The sequence below is a fragment of the Castor canadensis genome, chromosome 7 (assembly GCF_047511655.1).
Source record: "Castor canadensis chromosome 7, mCasCan1.hap1v2, whole genome shotgun sequence".
Taxonomy (NCBI): Eukaryota; Metazoa; Chordata; class Mammalia; order Rodentia; family Castoridae; genus Castor; species Castor canadensis.
Genome location: NC_133392.1, coordinates 115,866,402 through 115,881,846, shown reverse-complemented (window position 1 = coordinate 115,881,846; position 15,445 = coordinate 115,866,402). Strand labels below are relative to the sequence as shown.

At 41.0% G+C, this 15,445-nt stretch overlaps 1 long non-coding RNA gene across 1 annotated transcript; it reads left to right on the top strand.

The window, feature by feature from the left end:
• Positions 1–2,989: 2,989 nt before the first annotated feature.
• Positions 2,990–14,742, top strand: LOC141424667 (uncharacterized). The gene is made up of 5 exons (XR_012449532.1): positions 2,990–3,240; positions 4,729–4,952; positions 8,249–8,415; positions 10,043–10,188; positions 14,227–14,742. It is a non-coding gene; the product is annotated as an uncharacterized lncRNA (long non-coding RNA).
• Positions 14,743–15,445: the final 703 nt, after the last annotated feature.

Sequence of the window (15,445 nt, the reverse complement as noted above, 5' to 3'; positions counted from 1 at the left end):
CTATGGCATCACACATGCATAGTATCTTCCTTACCCTCAGAATCCTCTAAGAGCTAACCTGCTGGTTGTTTTAAAGCTTACTGAGGAAATTCTAGACCTGGGAATTTTTTCCTAACCATTTCCTCTATCTTGAATGCCATTCCTCTAGGTGGTCACATGTATGGCTATTATTTCATGTGGACTCCACTTAAACCTTACCTCATTAGAGTCTTCTCTCTACTGGCAAAATGATCCCTCTGGCCTTTCTCTCACATCTTCTTATTGCCTCCCTGTGTTCTCTTACTCAACTTTATTTTTCTATTATCGCACTTATCACTGTCTGACATTATATTACATATTAAATCAGTTTCTTTATTATCTCTCTCCTCCTACTAGAATATAAATGCCCCAAAGGCAAGGATCTCCTCTGTTTTTTTCACTGCTGTATCCCCATTTCTTAAATCAGATTCTGTGTTTAGTGGGTACCCAATAAGTATAAGTTAAGTGTATGAATGAACACAGGAATTAATGCTACCATTTCTGACTGTCCTATTCCACCTGGTTGATTCCTATTCATTCTGGAAACTGAGGTCAGGCACCATCTTCTTGAGCATCTCCTCCCTGCCTGTCTCTGAAGGTGGGGCTGAGGCCCTGTGCTTTCTTCTGGGCTCCCTTGATCACCTGGGCTTTCACCTATTAAACCACTTCTTACCTTACACTGGCATCATGGGTAGGGCCTCCCACCCCTCTCTAGGCTTTTTAAGAACAGAAAAATCTTGTTCATCTATTTTTTCAGTGCCTGGCAGAAAGTAAGTGCTCTATAAGTGTGCAACAGAAGAAGGAAGGAATTAGTGAAAGAATGAAAGCAGAATTTAAAATTTGTACATAATTCTGAGGTAAAAAATAATAAAACTTTCCTTGGCAATAACTGGTCTTGCATCCTCCTCCCAATGTGGGTAGGGAATAACCCTTTAACTTGCCAAAGAAAGGATATTCTGAATTCTGCCTAACTCAGTCATGTTAAGGTTGCTAGCTGATTGAAACACAAGGCTTTCATCAATACTCTTTTTCTCCTTATTCAAAAAACCTTCCACTCCTTCTTTCCCAAGATGGTGTCAGGGCACAGGTGTGAGTTTCTGCATTCCCATAGTGCTGGAAGTGGTGGGAAAAAGTTCAGATCAGGGAGGGAACAAGAGTTCTCAAGGGGCTCTAGAGGGTTTTCAGGATTTGCCTGGGCCCTGGGTGCTCTGAGGAGTTCATAAGTCCTCAGGTTCTCTGGGTGCCCTCCAGCCACCCATGATCCTTGAGGCTAAGGGCTTCAGTCCTGCTTTACCCTCTAGTTGTGAGGTCCCTGCTCTCTATGGATTCTAGTTCCTGTCCCCAGACCTGGTGCTTCAAGGAATGCTATATTTCTCTACCCAAATTAGTGTGCAGCCTCTGCGACATAATGTTTAAACACTTCCTTACCATGTCCATGGTGGACTGGACTTGCTGCCATGCTGAATCTGGAATATGGAATTTTCCAGAACTAAATTTTGAGAAGGAACACACGAATTTTCACTATTGTCCCCAAAACTCACTCACAAAACAGCTCCTGTTTCAGAGAAGATGTCCCTCTGGTTGTACTTTCTTCTGTTTCCACTGCCCCAAACCCTACTGCCAAAGGAGTTTTCTGTTGCCCATTTCCCTCTGGGCAGATACAACTTTATTTCTACACTTCATTCTTTTGTGCTTGATAGCCTTCTGTGTTCCAGGTGACTTCCCTGGGCAATAATCAGTACAGCATAACCATGTGGTGCAGGGATGCTGGAGATTCAAGAGACTCTTGAGATAGTCTCCAGATTATCAAATATGTGGCCAAACACACATTTATTAGGCCAAATATATATATTTGTCTCATGAGGAAGCCTAGTATGTAAAATATGCACAGCACCCATGTTTCAGTATCTCCAGACTAGCAGTGAGGTTTTGTTTTTTGGGAGAAGGTGAAGGGAGGGTAACATTGGGAGGAATAGTTACCTTGAAGTAAAGCACCTCTGAAACCCTGGGCAAGTCTTTCATTTGTTTTGATAATATCTACCTTAAAGTGTTGCTGAATAGATCAGAGGGAAATGGGGTCTGCAGGCAATAGTAAAGAGGTTATTTTTGAGGTTGTTTCTGATGTGTGGGGAGCACATGGCACACCATGTGACACCCTAGTACCCTTGAGGGGCTCACTGGTAGGGGTGGAGACAAGGTGAGAGAAGGGCCAAGAACCAAGGTGCCTGGCAAGGGAAGTCAGGAAGCCAATGCAAATTGTGCATGCTGCAGGAAGTCCCAGGGCTGAGACAGCAAGAACAATGACACCAATGACATAAGGTCCAGTGGTGGAGGAAACAGAACCTGGAGCTTAGCTGGACCTTCAGGATGATGTAGAATGGTATTGCTGAAATGAAGGTTTTGGCCTGGAGGCCTGGGGAGGGACCAGAGATGCCTCATTTTTAACCAACTTCCTGCTGATGCTGAAGGTGCTTTCCCTGGTTAACACTTTAAGTGATAAGACAAGGGAAATGAGGTCCCATTGACATAGAGGTCAGACTGACCTGAATCCCAGCCTTTGGACCTCAGGCAACCTCAGGCCCTTTCCCTTATATATAATATTATAATATTATTATATCTGGCATAATATTACAGCTTTGTACCTAGACTGTCAACATCCAGAATTCCCCTCTCTCCTCCGATGTGGGACAGAAGATAGAACACTTATGGGGTGGCATGGCCACATGCAGAGTGGAGGAAAGGACCTCTTCACCAGTCTGCTCTACTTCTCCAGTTCTTTTCTACTGCCTGGTTATTTGTTTGGTTTCATTATCTTCACTTCTCTGAAATGCAAAGTAATACCGGCTTTTCAGGTTTGTTGGGAGGATTGGGTGAGCTCTCCTAATTTCTCAGAAGCAATTAAGTCCCCCCTAGATCCCTGCCCCCAGCTGACAGTTTGCCTTTTGTTCTCTCTCACTGGACCAGATCTAAGATTAGGACCCTCACTTCCCTTCCAGTCTTAGACTCTGACCAGGCCCTGGAGAGCGGTCTCACTGAGCCAAAACAAACACCCAGAGAGGAACCAGCCCTCCAAAAGAAGAGAAAAGCCTCTGCCTGCTTCTTGCCTGAGACATGAGACAACATGCCTGGAATCCTTTAACCAAGTTTTGCCAGTGCAGAAGAACATTTGCCTATCTCCTGACAGTCATTTGTGCTTGAAGGTGGTAGATTTCCCCTTAGCAGGTGGGTAAATCAAGTCCACCCTCAAAATCCTGTAGCTGACTAGTGACAAGATTCAAATCCAGCCTTGGAGATTTTAGCTCTGTTGTAGAAATCCTTTGTCTTGAAGGATGCAGATACATCCTGTGGTTTATTCATTTGCTTCCAATGTTCTGAAGCAAGAATGGTAGTCTGGAAGCAAAGGTGAAATTTTGAAAACCCAGGCTTTGGGGGACAGATCCAGCTGTGAGTGTGTGATATTGGTGTAAAGTATCTTATTTTTAAAATAGAATGAAAACTGCGACCTACTTCTTAGAGTTGTTGTGAGGATTAATGAATTTATCCCTGTACCTAGCTCATAATAAGCACCTAAATAAATCTCAACCATAATTGATCCTCAATTTGTAAACTAAGATAAGTGACTTAGCCATTCTGAACCTTGGCTTCTTGTCCATAAAATGAGACTGAACCTATCTCTCTCTGCTTTGGTGAAGATTAGACAATTTGACATAGATGAAAGGGTCTAGCACAATGCTTGGCGCAATAGAGTTGATAATGGGAATATTTCTTTCTGATGCTTGGTGTTTCTTTCCTATGAAGGAACCAAATTAATGGTTCAGTCAGAACCTCTCTCCCTCTCCTCACTCTCTGCCTATGAAGGAGGTGGAGTGATTTCTCTTAGGAAATTCTAGGGAATAATTGGGCATTCTCAGTTTGGCTCTGCCACATCTTCCTCTTGGGAGCAAGCCTGCCTACAGTCAGTATATTTTCTACTGTGATTCTTAATCTTAATATCTCCTCACCTGGGTGGGCACCTGGCCTAATGCTATGAATCTTTAGTAGGCACGTTTGGCCCTCAAACAAAGTTCCATTCTCCAAGGTAGCATCTCCATAGTCAAGGTGACATTTGCCCCAAGCTGTTACTGTTCATTTAGTTCCCAAATTGTTCAGCAGTGTTATTTATTGGGACCTTGCTTAGAAGGACTGAATGAAGAAAGTGTTCATTCAGTCTTCCACTTTGTTTTTGTTGGAATTGTTATATGCTGGTTTGAAGTATTGCAGACTGGTGTCCAGGGTCCTTGCCTTCACAGGCCAGAGAACTGGCTCTTGAGGCAGCTGATTGACTTGTGAGCCAAAGCTGGTATATAAAGTAGGATTTATTAGAGAGAAAGGAAAGGCTACAGCTAGAGCAGTGCAGCAGAGCCTGGAAACCAGTAGCTCGCTGCTCAGGTGAAGGATGGGGCTTTTATGGATGTTTTAACTCTGGGTTAGGGGGGCTCTTTTCACTGGCCATGGATTCGTGGGCTTTCTTAGATGAACTGGTCTTTTCGCCCCTTATTGGGGGAGGGGAAACAATTTTGAGAGCATTTTGCTCATCAGCCCTGTGGTTGATCTATGAGACCCTGTATCTCCTCTTCAGGATGCAGGAATGCAGAATTACAACTCCTTCTCAGGATGCAGGAATCATAGTGTTCTCCATGGGGGGATGGGATACTCACTCATCTGCCTTAGGTCTCCAGTCCCAACAGAATCTACAGTGTCCCAGTAACTGAGCTAGAGAGTAAGACATAAATGAGATGACACCTGCTGCTCAGAAGCCTACTGTTGACTGTGGGGAAGACAGCCATGTAAACCAGCAGGGATATGTGTGCTTGGTGCTATGAGAGAGATACCGATGGAGCACACAAGATGATGTTTAGATCATCCTGAGAATCTGGACAGACTGCCTGAAGGAGGTGAGATCTACATTGACTTAAAAGATGAGTACCTTTGTTTGTAAAATGTGTAATGCAGCATCACATTCTAGTATCATTGTGTACTTAATGTCTTTTCCCTGCTAGACAACGAGCACTGTAAAGGCAGAAACATGGCTGCCTGTTGGTCACTTTTAGCCAGTGTCTGACTCATCATAGACATTAAATGAATAGATGAGTCAGTCAATAAGATAAAATAAAATTAGAGATAGGATAGAGGATGGAGTAAGAAGAATAGAGAAAGAACACTGGAAAGAAATGTGGGATACTTGCCATGTGGTCAGAGTCTCATTTCTGACCCCAGCACGCCTTGGAGTCCCTGACTGATATGGAAGATGCATTCAGAGAAGAAATTGGTAAGGAGGGGAGAGAGAGGAACATGATGGAATCTCTGAATGGGGCACCAGAGCCTTGAGGAGGCAGCTGGGAAAGAACCCCTTCACCCTCCTCCTTATCCTAGAGGAGGTGAACTTCACACCTCGTAAGAGATCAAAGTTGAAAATGAATAGAATTTTCCTGGTTTTGTGCATGTTTGAAAGTTTCTATTAATTTTTTTTAATAAGGCCTGGTGCAGTGATTCATGCTTATAATCCCAGCTATTCTGGAGGCAGAGATAAGGAGGATCATGGTTTGAGGTCAGCTTGAACAAAAAGTTAGCAGTCAAGACCCATCTCAACAAACAAGCTGGGTGTTGTGGTGTACAACTGTCATCCCAGCTACATAGGAGGCATAGGTAAGAGGACTGAGGTTCAAGACTGGGCAAAAAGTACAAGATCTTACCTGAAAAATAAAGACCTCATAAGTACCAGGTCCTGAATTCAAACCCTCATACAGCCAAAACTCTTTTAATAAAAATTATACCTTGTTTTAAGAAACTCAAGCAAAACTAAGTTTTAAAAAACAATTAAACTATGCTATTAACCAAAAGTTGAAAATTAAGTTATCCAGCCACAGTGCCAATATAAAGCCACAGTGGGAAGAGTACATCAACGTAGCATAGTTTGGAAGCAACCATTAATGAAACATAAAAGCATTTCATGTTTACGCTCAACTATTTGAGATTCCCAATAACCCAGTTACAAATTGAATTCATATTAGAAGGGAAATAAAGAAGCAAAGAAACAAAGCAATGGGGAAAGAAATTACAAAATAAGATGTCAGAAAAAAATCCAATTACCTCAGTATTCACAAGAAATATATTTAAGTCTCACATTAAAAGAAGCAACACGAACACAGTGACTATTCCCACTTTTTTTTTTTTTCTGGTAGTACTGGAGTTTGAACTCAGGGTCTCACCCTTGGTAGGCAGGCGCTCTACCACTTGAGTCACTCTTTCAGCCCTTTTTTGAATTGGGTAATTTCAAGATAGGGTCTCACAAACTATTTGCCCAGGCTGGTCTTGAACCATGATCCTCCTGATCTCTACCTCTCCAGTAGCTAGGTAAGACTACAGGTGTGAGCCACAGGTGCCTGGCTCCCACTTTGTTATGAGGTGTGCTTTCTTGGCTTCCAGGCCCACCATCCTCTCTTGCTTTTCCTTCCACCTCACTGGCCTTTTCTGCCACCTTCTCTGGATGCTTATCCTCTGCCTGTTCTCTAGCCATGGCTCAATGCTCTCATCTCTTCTTCCATCTCATCTTTACCCTCTATGGTGGTTTGGACATATATGAGTGTGCCCCAAACGTCTTCTTGGATTGAAATTTAATCCCCATGGTGAGGTATTAAGAGGGGAGGGTGGAAATTTAATCTATGCTGTTTAGAAGTGGTACTTTACAGAGGTGATTAAGATTAAGTAAGGTCATCGAGGAGGAGCCCCATGACCGAATCTTCATGGTTTTATGAAAAAAGAGGGGATTGAGAGAGAGAGAGACAGAGACAAAGACAAAGACAGAGACATACATACACACTTGCTCACTAGCAAATAGGCTGTCACCAAATCGGGCACTGGACTCTGAACCTTCAGAACTGTAAACCAAAATAAACAAACCTCTTTTCTTTATAACTCACCGAGTCTGTGGTGCTGTGCTATTAGCAACAGGAAATGGGCCACAGCTTTAATAACATCTGATAACTCCAAATTCCTATCTCCAGCCTGTACCTCTTCTTTGAGCCCCAGACTCCAGCCCTTGGCTATCTGTTAGGTATATCAAAATAGGTGGAAACAGACCTCTTAAAATGTTGCACGCTGTCCCCACTCTTCCCAAGTCTTCACCATCTAGTAGATGGCATTACTACCATTTTCTTATTGCTCAGACCCAAAGCTGGACAGTCATCCTTAAGCTCTCTCTTTTGCTCATAGGATCTTGTCTCAGGCCTAATCTTAAAATCATTTTCTATTATTTCTCCCCTTGTTCAGTCCATTCCAGTCACTTTGATCTTCTTTTGCTATTCCTGGGACACACCAAGCTTGTCTACTCCTCAGGACCTTTGCACATGTGTTTTCCCGTTCTTTTCCACATCAGGCAGGTGTTCTGCCCAAGAGTCATATGCTCCAACCCTTACTTCTTCAGATTTCTACTAAAATGTCCTCCTTCAAGGACTCTTGCCTAATTCTCCTAAAGAAAAGAAAGTTTTCTACCCATGTCACTCTTTATCCCTTTACCTAACTTTATTTCTCTTTATAGCACTTCCTATTACCTCAAATTATATTTCGCTTATATTTGTCAACTAGTTTTTCAGCCATTTTCCCAGCAACATAAGTTTCATAAAAGGAAAGTCTTTATCTTGTTCACAGTCACATCCCCTGTCACTAGAACAGTGCCTGGAACACAGAAAATCACTTAAGTGATTTTCAGATAAGTGAATGAATGGATGAATAAATTAGAGAATGAAAGCAGGCAGAACTGTTAGGAGCTGGAGAAACAGTCCAGGTGAGAAATAATGGGAGAAGGAAATAGGTGTGATGGTTCTTTACATATTAACTTGACTGGGCCACAGTGCCCAGATATGTGGTGAAACTCTTTTCTTGATGTTTTTTGCAAGGGGATTTTTGAATGAAACTTACATTTATGCCAGTAGACTTTGAGTAAAGCTGACAACCTCTACAATTTGGGTAGACTTCATCCAATCCGCAAAAAACCTGAAGAGAACAAGGCTGATCTCCCCACTCATGAGGGAATCCTACCAGCAGATGGCTTTTGGACTTAAAATGAAGTATCAGCTTTTCTCTGGGTCTCTAGCATACTGTAGCACCCTGTAGATTTTGGGCTGGCCAGTTACCATGAATATCTGAATCAATTCCTTAAATCCCCTCCTCCATCTCTCTCTTTATGTGTCAGGTTCCATTTCGCTGGAAAACTCTAATACAGTAAGTCAGACAGGTAGGGATGGAGAAGTAAGGCAAGATAAAGGAAATTAAGAAGACTTGGGTGGAAGGATCAAACCAAGGTCCCTGGCGTGGGAAACCGGGTGCTCGTTGGTGCTGTACACAAACACAACAAAGCAGGTAGGTGTCCCCAGCAGCTGTCTTGCAGGCAGGTGAGTTCATTCGCTTGGCTTTTCATACCTTCATCTGGTCCCACACCTGTTCTGCACATAAGGTACCTGAGAGCCAGGGAGAAGAGAGGATTTTCACAGATTATTCTGAAAGTTGCTTCAATCTGAGAGTTTTTTATTTATATTTTCATTAGATATCTGCTAAGAAATCCACTTTTCTTGGCTTTTATCATACCTTGAAATAATTGAGAAAGTTATCAAATGATTCAGCATGGGAAGATCAGAATTAAGAAACTGCCCAGAGGGCCCCCAATTCCTGATTGTCACTGCTCAGACTCTCAACCCTTGTGAAGCCATATTTCTCCCCCAGGCTTCACTGCCTCTGCCCAGATTCAGTTTGCTCCCCAGCAGGAAATGGGCTGGAAGGCTGTGGGAGTGTAGGATGGTATCTCAGTAATGATGGCCTAAACCTTGGGAAAGCAAAAAGCTCTGTGAATTATTATCATTAGCCTCCTTCAGAAGTACAAAGAAAGGGATCCTATCTCATATGAGACGTGTGGGCTGCACAGCTAGATTGTTGGAGATGAGGAGGCAAGCCCTACATGGAAGAGATCTTCTAACAGTTCTTTAATATGCATTTATTAGGTGTTTTTAAGTATATTGTGTATTGGAGTCTAACAGACACACTTTGAAGGAGATATTTTTTATTACTCCAAATTTACAGAAAAAGAAACTAAGGATGAGAGATTAATGACTTCCTCCAAGTTCCATATTTTGTAATTTATAGAGAGAATTCAAGCCCTTGCCTTCTAGTTTCTAATCTGGGCCACTTCCTCTAGGCTGGTTCCAGCACCAGAACTGGGTTATGTAGGAATGAATCATTTGTGAAGTTCATTAACAATGCACATTTCATGTTCCACCTCCCAAAGAGTTTTTTCTTTTTTTTTTTGGGCAGTACTGGGCTTTGAACTTAGGGTCTCACTCACACATGCTAGGCAGGTGCTCTACCACTTGAGTCACTCCTCTAGCCCCCTTTTTTTGTGTGTGTATGTGTGTGTTGGGTATTTTGGAGATAAGGTCTTGAGGACTATTTGCCTGGGCTGGCTTCAAATGTTGAGCTTCCTATCTCTGCCTCCTGAGTAACTAGGATTCTAGGCATGAGCCAGGGGTGATGAGCTCCAAAAGGTTCTTATTCGATAGGTGTTGAAGCCCCCAAGTCTATATATTTTTAAATGCCCTATAAAATCTCCTGTGCAGCTAAAATGTTAACTGAGCCCCTACTATGGTGTGTATACCAGAGCAATAGCAAGACACAAAATAGTAAAGAACAAAACTGACATCATTTTTATCCTCATGGAACTTCTACTCTCTAAGGTAAAATAAATAAGCACAATAATCATAAAAAAATAGATATTTTAAAATAATACATATATGTATTGGAGAATAAAAAGACGATAATTAGAAATTTTAATTATCTAATTTAGATAAGGCAACAGGAAAATGTCCCATCAGAAAATGACATGTAAGAGGGGCAGAAAATGATGAGATGGGCTAGCTGGGCTGTGTTAGCTTTTTGTTGTGACAAAATGCTTGAGAAAGGAACTTACACGAAGACTTTATCTTGGCTGTGGTTTCAGAGATTTCAGTCCACGGTCAGCTGGCTCCACTGCTTTTAGGCCCGTGGCAAGGTAAAAGCATCATGGCAGAAGAGTATGGCAGAGGAAAATTGCTCAATCATGGCAACCAGGAAGGAGAGAAAGAAAGACTGACAGGAATGGGCCAGGTACATGATATATTCTTTAAAGAAACACTCCCAGTTACCTACTTCCTCCAACCAGGCTCTACCTCCTAATAGTCCATGATTCAGCTACGAATTCTTTAATGGATTAATCCACTGGCAAAGTTAGAGCCCAGCCACCTCTCAAAAGTCCATCAGCTGTCAACCACGCCTTTAACCAAGCCTTTGGGAGACATTTTTAGATTCAAACCATAACATGGGCCAAGAGGGCATCTGAGATGCTCAATAGAGAAGACTATGTGGCCATGGTCACAGTTGGAAGAATTTACTGTGTTTTGGACATTGAAAGAAAGCTCATTTCAATGAAGGAACATTAACAAAGAGGATGAGGTAGGGCAGGACCACAGGTGGAGGCTTGGTAGTCTAGGGCCTATGGACCATGGTAAGAAAATTTATTATTATTATTATTATTATTGTTATTATTATTACTTTGCAGTCCTGGGGTTTGAACTTAGGGTCTCCACTTTGAGCCACTCCATCAGCCCTTTTTTGAGATGGTTGTTTTCGAGGTAGGGTCTGGGCTAGCTTCGAACTTTGATCCTCCTGATCTCTGCCTCTTGAGTAACTAGGATTTCAGGTGTGAGCCACAGGCACCTGAAAGAAATTTAAATTTAAATTTTATGCACAGCAGGACATTAATCGAGGATTTCATGTCAGAAAATGTCAATCATATTTGTAATTTTAAATGATTTCAATAAAAAACCAGGAAGGAACAGGGGCAAAAGGAGATTCAGGGAGGTTTGGTTAAGTGGCTATAACAGAAGACCAGGTGAGAGACAACAGTAATTTAGATTAGTGTGGTTAAAAGATAGAAAGAAATGGATAGAATCAAAAGGTATCTTGATGGGAGAAGAAACATGATTTTTTTCTACTAGTGAGAGGAGTTATTGAGAGTGGTCCTCGGTTTCTGTCATGAGTAATTAGAATATCTGAATGAGTTGAGAGCCATATTTGAAATGATTAGTGTGGAGAAGTTCATTTGAGGGCATAAAACATTGAGAGTTTAGTTTCTCACATACTAAGTTCTAGAGGTCTATTAGATATCCGAGTGGATGTGTCAGGTCTTGGCTGATGATAAAATTTTCAGAATTTTCAGGATAGATATGGTACTCATAGCCAGGGAAGTAGAAGAAGTCACTGGGGAACAAAGCACATGTGAATACCAGGAGCGCTGAGGAGTCTGAGGGGACAGCAGATGGCCCCTCAGACTGGGGACCCATTGCACCTCAGTCTACAAGAGGCCATGATAAAGAGAACTGTGATAGCACTTGTCACCTTATTGTTCAGTGTCTGTTTATGTCTTAATCATTCAATAGACTATAAGTTTCTCAAGGGTAAATGATAGGACCACAGATCAGTTTTTAAAATTGAATTTATCTCCCAATTATTTCCATGTTTGAAAGGATTTTTTTATCTCACTTAGGAGAAAAAAACATTAAAAATTCATTATATCAGAATAGACCTGGCACTGTAAAAGCCCAACTTCTCCATTGCCCAACAAATGCAGACATAATTGGAGACTGTCAGTGGGCTTGTGAGCTGGTTCTTAAGAGTCAGTTCTTACAAAGTGCTTGTGTTAGTGTGGTCCTCTAAGATAGAGTTAAATAGATCATAGTTCATCAGTCCTGAAAGTCCCAACACTCAGCATACCAGGCACCTAAAGTGAACTATGCATTCTGCTAAGAACTACCTATTCATTATATCTTGAAATGCTCCAAAATTATACTATCTTCATTTTATTGAAGAGGACACTTGCAAACTAGAGAGATGACATGATTGGACCAAGCTCACAAGGCCAGTAAAGAGCAAGGTCACATAGTTCAGAATCAAAATCTACCAGATTTACAAACATGACCTGTAAAGTCCAGTGGACAAGAAAGCTTTGGCAATACCTGTGATAAATCTCCTTGATGCTTTTATTGAACAGAAATTTGCATTTGATATTGTCTACTTTTATCAATCTTTATTATATGACTTATACAATTTCCCTATTTAAATGATCTTTCCCCATTTCAATGTCATAAATGTCTTGTACTGTCTTGAAATTTTTTAAGGTGTTTTTCTTTTTTTCCTTTCTATTTTTTATTAGCATACATTAATAGTACAAGAGGATTTCATTGTGATAATTCCATAGATGCATGCATAGTGTACTTTGAACATGTTCACTTCCTTTATTCCTTTATTACATTCCCTTGCCCCTCCACACACACTTCAGGTTTTTTTTCTTAGGCCATATAGAATTTAGTTTTGCAAATGAGGTGAAGCAGGGGACTAATTTTATTTATTTATTTATTTATTTATTTATTTATTTATTTATTTGTGTGTGTACAATAAGCTATCTCAGAACAATTTTTTAAAGGTATTTTCTTTTTTCAACTGATTTATAATGCCACATTTGACATTACACAGACTTACATTAAGAGCCAACTATATGTCAGACACTGTTCAAGTCCTGGAAGAAGTGTTAAAATCCAGAAGGCCAAGAAGATCCAGGCACAGCTGCTGGACCTGAAAGGGTTTTAGTATCCCAGAACAGGTGCTTACATTTTGTAACAATATAATATAGAGATGAATAAACATGCATTCTTATTTTTGGCTCAACTTATAGTCCTGATTCTAGGAAGTCTTCTAAGAGATCTGTAAGCTAGCTTATGCCCTCGATTTTTTTCTTTTTCCTCTTTTAGACACTTCTTATGATGTGTCTGCTATAATTCTGACCACATGATGTCGTTGCCAGTTAATATATTTTTCTCATAAGAACAAGAACAACAAAAACAATCAAAAAAAAATCTTAAGAATGAAGACCCTGCCTCATTTATTTTGGATCCCTAGACAAAGACTTAGTTCTGGTCCATGTTTGTTACATAAATAAATTAATACATAATTCTTTGGCTATACCTGTTTTACTTCAGAGGTGTTAAGTACATTACCAGGAAGAAAGTAATCCTACTATTAGCCAGTTGCAAACTCCTGTGGAATCCAGAGAACAATCTAAATAGAATACACATACACACGTACACACACTCTCCAAGCTCATTCTTAAAGGACATACTCTGGCAAAACTAAGAGGGGAAAAAAGATTTGAAATTCATAAAATTCAAGCAATAAAGGATTCTACCCAGGAGAGCAACAAAGAGAATTCCCCAGATGGCAGCTGCGTACGACAATGTGTAGTAGATGAAGAGAGCAGACCAGTACTCCTTGGAGATGCCTCTATGTTGAAACAAAAAAAGAGACAATGAGATAAATAAAGGAAAGTGTTGGAAAACAATAATCATAGGACAAGTTAACAACAAATATGATGAAGAATGAAAGAATTTTATTTACACAGCTCTTATAATGTAAACACTAATTTCCAATTAAATTACAAACAGTGGGCTGGGGGTGTGGCTCAAGTGGTAGAGCACTGGTCTAGCAAGTACAAGTCCCTCAGTTCAAAACCCAGTACCACCAAAAAATATTAAAATAATGATGTCAGACTGACGGAGGGTAAGAGGGCAGCACAAGATGGCAAATGTTCAGATTGTCAGAGAAAGATAGTGGGTAGCCCCTAAAGGAGATAAAGCAGGAAATACTGAAATAAGCACATTGCTTAGAGATACAGAGATAAGGTAAGATAGCTCATTGAGTTAGACTGTGGGATCAAAGGATGGAGAAGAACCAGCTTTACTTCATTATAGTACTTAAAAAAACAAACAAACAACTATGCATGCACTAGTTTGATGGAAAACTTTTTAAAACTAAGTGAGCCATTGATGTACGAGGAGTTTTAGGCTGATCATTTTTCATTTACCCATGCAGAAGTAGACAGAAGTCTTACTCATTTGGAGAGCTGGTTCATCCTGGTGTGTGTACCTTGGGTCAATAAAACTGTTCTTCTGACACTCACTCCTTGTAGAGAGGTGGCAGAAATGTGAAGTGGCCACTTAGGGCTAATGACAGTAGCTCTTGTGAATGTGCCTGTGGCAATCATGTCTAATCTTGCAATAGCTCTTCAAGATAAATGTTATTCCCATTTTACAGGTGGAGAAATTTGGATTCAGAGACATTGCCTTGCCGAAGTCATTGACTTTCCCAAGTTGTTCCATTAACTAGAGCAAGGATTTGAACTCAGGTCCGCTGTTTCCAGAACAAAAGCAAGTCTGGATAGAAAATGACCTCTAATATCCTGTCTGAACTGGTGTTCTGCACTGCCATATGCCCTTCCTATCTGGCTGCAAACCTGTCTGTGTCCATCTTCTTTCATCTGAGCAAGGCAAATCACAGTCCTGCCTTGCTCTGCACTCACAGTCAATGATTTGGTGTGTACCCCTTCATATTTATCTCCAGATAAATACAAATAGATCTTGGCACTAATGGGACACATCTATATTCTTTGTTGTTTTTCTAATATGTCTTGTCTCTGTCCATCGGCTTGGGCTGTTCAAAATCATTTTTCCCCAACACACAATCTGTCCATACAACCATGATATAGGTTTCCTTCATTCATTTAATTTCTTTTATAACTCTAAAGGCTAATTTACCAGCATTTTATCATCCTGATCCTGATAGCAGCCCTTTTTCAGAGGTATTATTATTATAGCTTGTGAAGATGGAAAATGGAGGTTTAGGCAATTTCTTTTGCATTAGCTAACAGCCCTATAAGACATCCTTGACAGCCTCTACCCACTGTCCAGAAACAATACTCATGACTCCAAAAACTCTCCATGCTGGGCATTGCCCTTGGCCGCAGAGAGCTGGTTTACTCTCTTCAAGCAACAGCTGGGGCCAACACCTGGTAGGTGCAGGGATACAAAGGCCTGACCCTGTCTGCTTCAATGTGGGTAACTCTGAAGCATCCCCTCACCTGAAGAGTTCACTATAGGATCAACTGAGGGCTCAGTTACAATCATATTGTGGTTTTCTTTCTTCTTCTGCCCAGTCCTGCTGTCCTCACTTCCTTACAGTTCTCTTTCCCGAGGACACCTTCCAATAACTCTACTTCCATGTTGGGCTCAGAGGGTATCCCAGGGGACCCACATGAGCTACTACTAACTTGCAATCCAGTTTCATCTGTTGTTTTAACAGTGCTTCCTATCATACTCTCCACCTTTGTTCAGCGCGCTTACCAATTCCTAATGCATTATAGATTTATGTGTTTATTCATTACCAGATTCTTCCCTTCCCAGAATGTATGTTCCACACAAACAGGGACTCTGCTTTGCTCTCCATTGTATCTTCAGCACCTAAAACAGTGCCTGGC